Source organism: Crinia signifera, chromosome 19 (genome assembly GCF_055691185.1).
Source record: "Crinia signifera chromosome 19, ASM5569118v1, whole genome shotgun sequence".
Classification (NCBI taxonomy): Eukaryota; Metazoa; Chordata; class Amphibia; order Anura; family Myobatrachidae; genus Crinia; species Crinia signifera.
In genome coordinates this window covers 68,801,347-68,808,286 of record NC_139226.1, presented here as the reverse complement: position 1 = coordinate 68,808,286, position 6,940 = coordinate 68,801,347, and the positions used below count along the sequence as shown (strand labels likewise).

Genomic DNA, 6,940 nt, shown 5'->3' with positions numbered 1-6,940 from the left:
CAGGATTTGTCACTGTTTCCTTTACTCACTAAACAGTACTAAACAAACCCCTGGGTGAACTGGGTGATCAGACAAACCCTATTCTGACACCTGGAACACTAGCCAAGTTCCTGGACTGAGGGTACATTTACTTCTTTACTCTCATCTAAATTCTCATGGTTTCCACTCCAGGAAGGATCGCCTCACCCCGTCTCTCTCATCCCCAATCCTATACATCGTAAGATTGGGGACAGCAGAAGTTGGGCTCAGACACAAGATCCCCCCTCTTTCTTACTACCCTTTATCTCACCCTAGTGACTCTCTCATTGGCCCTCCTGCTAATTATTCACCCTGCAAGGCCTCGATGGTAACAGGGAGGATCCTATTACTGCAGGACCAACAGCAGAAGCACGCTTGAGCCCACTTTCCACCAGCAGGGCTCTCGCACTTCAAACATACGGCCATAACTCACTGAATCGCCTGGTACCATCCGAACCCAGAAGCTAAGCAGTGAAGGGCCGACCAAGTACCTGTCTGGGGAACTAACAGGGAATAGTCGGTGCCGTAATTCACCACAACAGCAGAAGCCAACAGCTGTGAGAGTGACGCTCCATTCACACCTCTTTACTTCTATCCTGATTTTCTCCTGTCAATTTGTGATTTTAAACCCCTGTCTTCTCGTCTGGTATTACAGACAATTTTAATTGACTACTGAGGGGTGGTGTGTCCTGCGCCATCTGAATTGCTATTTCAATCCTAGATGACAAACAGACATAATTTTTTGTTACAAATGTCAGAATAAGAAATAGCTATATGTGTGACCAATTTTCGCTAAGTTTATCTAATTAAATACCTGACCTAGTCAGCATTACTTTGATTTATTGCTTGGAGGAGGAAGAATTAATCCAACTAACTGAATTTCCTCAGTAAATGTACAACCCCTCTTATGCTAAATCCGTTTTTTAAGTGTTTCGATATTTAAAAGTTAAGTTTTAAATATTAGACACCATATCAAACATATATTATTACTTACAAGCGTGCCCCAAAAAACCTTGTCGGGTTCCCTTCAAGTCACCTCTGACTTTCCTTTACAGTTCAACATTTGAACTCCATTTGGGAGCACCACCAACCGTTAGCCCTTGCCGTTTAATTCATTACCGAGCAACGGCACACATGTTGGTTTACTTTTCAAATTAACATTAAAACCTTACCTGTGCCAATCCAACTCAACCCCAAAAGAAGTTGCTTTGCAAATAAACCAAAGAAATATTCTTCCTGACTCAAGCAATGTTGTTTACAACTTCTTGCCAAGTTTCTCGCTGCTCTCCTTATCTATTCTCTGACACAGAGAAGAAATGGGCGATGCGGGGGGGTTAAGCAAGCTGACAGTCTGCAAAATGCAGCGTTGTCTTTCCATGCCTTAAATTACGATCTATTTGTTTTATAATTAAATAGCGAAGTTGCTTCAAGTAATATTGGATTAGCACAATTTAACAGATGTTGAGAAAGATAAGGGTACAATAAATGCACCGACTTTACAATTTTTTCTACACATTTTTTTTTATTTATTTATTTTTTTAAATAGCTAATTTTTTTTTTTTTTTTTCAAACTTTGATTTTCTCAATAACTGATAAAATGTAAAAACCAACATCATTGGATATCGCTGGGGCCTCCAACTGATAAAGCAGATATTTATCTGATAGGATTAGATATGATTGATAACCCAAACCTGTATATATTTACTTTATTACCTTTAAATATAACGGCAACGCTGAAATGATTGCACACCCACACAACCTTGTTATAAAAGGTATGACAATGCTTTACTTAAAGAATAGCTTCATTACAGGTATTTGCAAATGCAGACTAACACAAGAAACATAAAATTGATTAGCTAATACTTAAACAGCAATTCTATATCAAATCAAAATGGACACCTTTCAAGGACAGTGATCAGCCATGATTAAACCTCCTTCATAATTACCTCCAGCCCCCTGTGCTTCCTTGTTCTTTCTCAACTGCCTTTTTCCTTCCTTCTATCACTCTGATATTTAAACCTTAATCACATTAATTAATTAATTACTCATAAGCATTGAGTCTTATTGGAAAGCTCTGCTTTCAATCATGATGTCATAATTAACCCAACACCCAACTTCAGTGGCCTTGTGGGTCTACGCATGTGTGGCCTTGTTCCCATCTTATTCAGTTTGTGGAGACTAGCTTCCTGTCCTTGCTACATTATACTGTCAACATCACATTCTTAAGCTTCTAAAACCAAAAACAATTCTTTATAAGAAATCACTTTTACAGCACTGTTCTGAATGATCAGCCATTTTAATAATATTATTATGCAAGTCATGCCTAACAAAATGGCTGCTGCTTCTAACATATTATAACTGTTTAGCGCAAAGGGAAGGCCTCATACGCAGTGAATAGTACAGTGTGCAACAAGCTAAAGTCATCTGCAGCAATAATAGCGGCAGTCAGGAAAACAGAATATAATAAAAGCATAGATTTATTGATTAGTTGATTTTCTGTATTATCAGTATATGAAGGGAAGGACACAAGAATTGAACCGCCAGAATGCCCCCCCTCCCTCGTAGGTGTTAGTGGAAAGATTGTCTGGGATTTAGTGCACCCCTTCCTGGATAAGGGTTATCACCTCTATGTGGATAACTTTTACACCAGCATCCCCCTGTTTAAGGCCCTTGGTTCAAGAGGTACAGCAGCTTGCGGTACTGTGCGCAAGAACCAAAGAGGCCTCCCAAAAACGCACGTTGCCCAATTACTGAGAAAGGGTGAAAGCAGGGCACAATCCACCGAAAATATGTTGTTGGTCAAATATAAGGACAAGAGGGATGTCCTTATACTGACAACAATTCATGGAGACAGTACCACCTCCGTCCCTGTACGAGGTACCAGTACCCACACCTCAAAACCTATTTGTATCCTAGATTACAATAAGTACATGGGCGGAGTGGATCTTTCAGATCAGGTACTGAAGCCGTACAGTGCACTGCGGAAAACAAAAATATGGTATAAGAAGCTGGCCGTGTATATCATCCAGATGGCACTGTATAACGCTTACGTACTATTCCGTTCTACCAGCCAGACGGGGACATTTATGCACTTTCAAGAGGAAGTCATAAAGGGCCTAATATTTGGGAACCAGCAGGCAGAGGGCCCCAGTACTTCTAGTACTGGCCCCAGTACTTCTAGTACTGGCCCCCGTATTGTATCAGGGCAGAAAAATCCCCTCCACTGGAAAAAAGGGCAGGACACAAAAAAGGTGCAAAGTTTGCTATAAAAAGGGAATAAGAAAGCAAACTATTTTCCACTGTGAAACTTGCCCCGACAAACCCGGCCTATGTATGAAGGAGTGTTTTAAAATATACCACACATCTATGGATTATTAGGTTCATCATTTCACCGTGCTTCGGGGGTCTTGCTAATGCGACATAGCACTCACCATTCATTCCACCACAATCTGTGCTGCAAAATCCAAATATCACTCCTTCCCTTCTGAGTCCTGCCATGCACCCAAATGGTATTTTTTGGTCACATATGAGGCATTGCCGTACTCGGGATAAATTGCGGCACAGATTTTGGGGTGCTTTGTCTCCTTCATTCCTTGTGAAAATGAAAAATTTTGAGCCAGAACTGCATTTTTGTGTAAAAAAAATGTAATTTTTCATTTTCACAGCCCAGTTGTACCAAAATTGGTGAAACCCCTGGGGGTTTGAAATGTACACTATACCCCTAGATGAATTCCCTGAGGGGTGTAGTTTGCAAAATGGGGTCACTTGTGGGGGGGTTCCACTGTATTGGTGCTTCGGGGGTCTTGCTAATGCGACATAGCACCCACCATTCATTCCACCAGAATCTGTGCTGCAAAATCCAAATATCACTCCTTCCCTTCTGAGTCCTGCCATGCACCCAAATGGTATTTTTTGGTCACATATGAGGCATTGCCGTACTCGGGAGAAATTGCGGCACAGATTTTGGGGTGCTTTGTCTCCTTCATTCCTTGTGAAAATGAAAAATTTTGAGCCAGAACTGCATTTTTGTGTAAAAAAATGTAATTTTTCATTTTCACAGCCCAGTTGTACCAAAATTGGTGAAACCCCTGGGGGTTTGAAATGTACACTATACCCCTAGATGAATTCCCTGAGGGGTGTAGTTTGCAAAATGGGGTCACTTGTGGGGGGGTTCCACTGTATTGGTGCTTCGGGGGTCTTGCTAATGCGACATAGCACCCACCATTCATTCCACCAGAATCTGTGCTGCAAAATCCAAATATCACTCCTTCCCTTCTGAGTCCTGCCATGCACCCAAATGGTATTTTTTGGTCACATATGAGGCATTGCCGTACTCGGGAGAAATTGCGGCACAGATTTTGGGGTGCTTTGTCTCCTTCATTCCTTGTGAAAATGAAAAATTTTGAGCCAGAACTGCATTTTTGTGTAAAAAATGTAATTTTTCATTTTCACAGCCCAGTTGTACCAAAATTGGTGAAACCCCTGGGGGTTTGAAATGTACACTATACCCCTAGATGAATTCCCTGAGGGGTGTAGTTTGCAAAATGGGGTCACTTGTGGGGGGGTTCCACTGTATTGGTGCTTCGGGGGTCTTGCTAATGCGACATAGCACCCACCATTCATTCCACCAGAATCTGTGCTGCAAAATCCAAATATCACTCCTTCCCTTCTGAGTCCTGCCATGCACCCAAATGGTATTTTTTGGTCACATATGAGGCATTGCCGTACTCGGGAGAAATTGCGGCACAGATTTTGGGGTGCTTTGTCTCCTTCATTCCTTGTGAAAATGAAAAATTTTGAGCCAGAACTGCATTTTTGTGTAAAAAATGTAATTTTTCATTTTCACAGCCCAGTTGTACCAAAATTGGTGAAACCCCTGGGGGTTTGAAATGTACACTATACCCCTAGATGAATTCCCTGAGGGGTGTAGTTTGCAAAATGGGGTCACTTGTGGGGGGGTTCCACTGTATTGGTGCTTCGGGGGTCTTGCTAATGCGACATAGCACCCACCATTCATTCCACCAGAATCTGTGCTGCAAAATCCAAATATCACTCCTTCCCTTCTGAGTCCTGCCATGCACCCAAATGGTATTTTTTGGTCACATATGAGGCATTGCCGTACTCGGGAGAAATTGCGGCACAGATTTTGGGGTGCTTTGTCTCCTTCATTCCTTGTGAAAATGAAAAATTTTGAGCCAGAACTGCATTTTTGTGTAAAAAAATGTAATTTTTCATTTTCACAGCCCAGTTGTACCAAAATTGGTGAAACCCCTAGGGGTTTGAAATGTACACTATACCCCTAGATGAGTTCCCTGAGGGGTGTAGTTTGCAAAATGGGGTCACTTGTGGGGGAGGTTCCTAACTTTTAGCATCTTATGGTGCCTAGAAACCTACATGGTGACTAAAAAATAATCTCATAAAAAGGAGGCTCCAAAATCAAGTAGGTGCTCCTTCTATTATGAAGCCTGTGGTTTGGTCAACGTGCACACTAGGGCCACATATAGGATATTTATGAAAACAAAAGAATTGGGGGAATCAATTTTTAGTCACATTTCTCTAGTAAAATCCACTGTGTTCCTTAGAAAAATGTATTAAAATTGAAAATCTGCTAAAAAAATGAAATTTTGAAATTTCACCTACACTTTGTTTTAATTCCAGTGAAACGCCTAAAGGGTTAACAAACTTCCAAAATGCTGTTTTGAATACTGTGAGGGGTGCAGTTTTTGAAATGGCATCATTTATGGGGGTGTCTCACATACAAGTCCCTCAAAGTCACATCAGAACTAAACTGGTCCCTAAAAAAATCAGTGTTTGAAATTTATTTGAAAATTTGAGAATTTGCTATTCATATTTTAAGCCTCCTAGTGTCCAAAAAAATTAAAAGGAGGTTGAAATAATGATGGCAACATAAAGTAGACATATGGTCTTTGTTAGTTATTAACTATTTTGAGTGGTATGATTATTTGTCTCACAAGCAGAAATTTTTTTTACGACATTTTGGTATTTTTCACAAATAAACACAGACTGTATCGACCAAAATTTACCACTAACTTAAAGTACAATGTGTCACGAGAAAACAATCTCAAAATCACTGGGATAAGTAAAAGCAATAAAAAGTTATCCCCACATAAAGTGATACATGTCAGATTTGAAAAAAAGGGCTCTGTCAGGAAGGCAAAAACAGGCTGCGGCGGTAAGGGGTTAAAAACAGGTAAAATGGAGTCTTTAAGTCAGCCAGTCACAGAACCTGTGTAATTAAAATGTGTCCCGAATTTAAGGGATGAGTTGGTAACCATAGCCCCCAGTGCCAGATATCATATGCCCCCACAGTGCCAAGTATGCCCCATGCGCCATATATGCCCCCATAGTGCCACACATATGCCCCCACAGTGCCAGATATCATATGCCCCCACAGTGCCAGATATCATATGCCCCCACAGTGCCAGATATGCCCCCACAGTGCCACACATATGCCCCCAGTGCCAGATATATCCCCACAGTGCCACACATATGCCCCCACAATGCCACACATATGCCCCCAGTGCCAATTATGCCCCCACAGTGCCACACATAAATGCCCCCACAGTTCCAGAACAAGTAAGCCACAGCACAACTCACCCTCCGTGAGTGACTCCTGCAGTGCTGGCTGTGTCCGGTTTGGTCTCCTCTCCTCCCCTCCTGTCCCCCGCCGCTGCCTGCTTCTGCTTCCCTGGGGAGGGGAGCGCATCTCGGGCTTTACTGTGTCCCTGACTCTGACTGTGTGACTGGGCCGTCAGCCAATCATATCTTGCGGGCTGGCTCCTGATTGGCTACCAGCCTGCGAGCTCTGATTGGCTGACAGGTGACAACCCAGTCACAGTGACACGTCACCTGGCGCCGAAGCTCTGCCGCCGGCTCCCCCGCCCTGCTCGCCCGCTCCCCT

At 42.3% G+C, this 6,940-nt stretch overlaps 1 pseudogene; it reads left to right on the top strand.

Annotated features, from left to right (window-relative positions):
• The first annotated feature begins 432 nt into the window (after positions 1-432).
• LOC146044383 (5S ribosomal RNA) lies at positions 433-550 on the top strand (annotated as a pseudogene).
• The last annotated feature ends 6,390 nt before the right edge of the window (positions 551-6,940 follow it).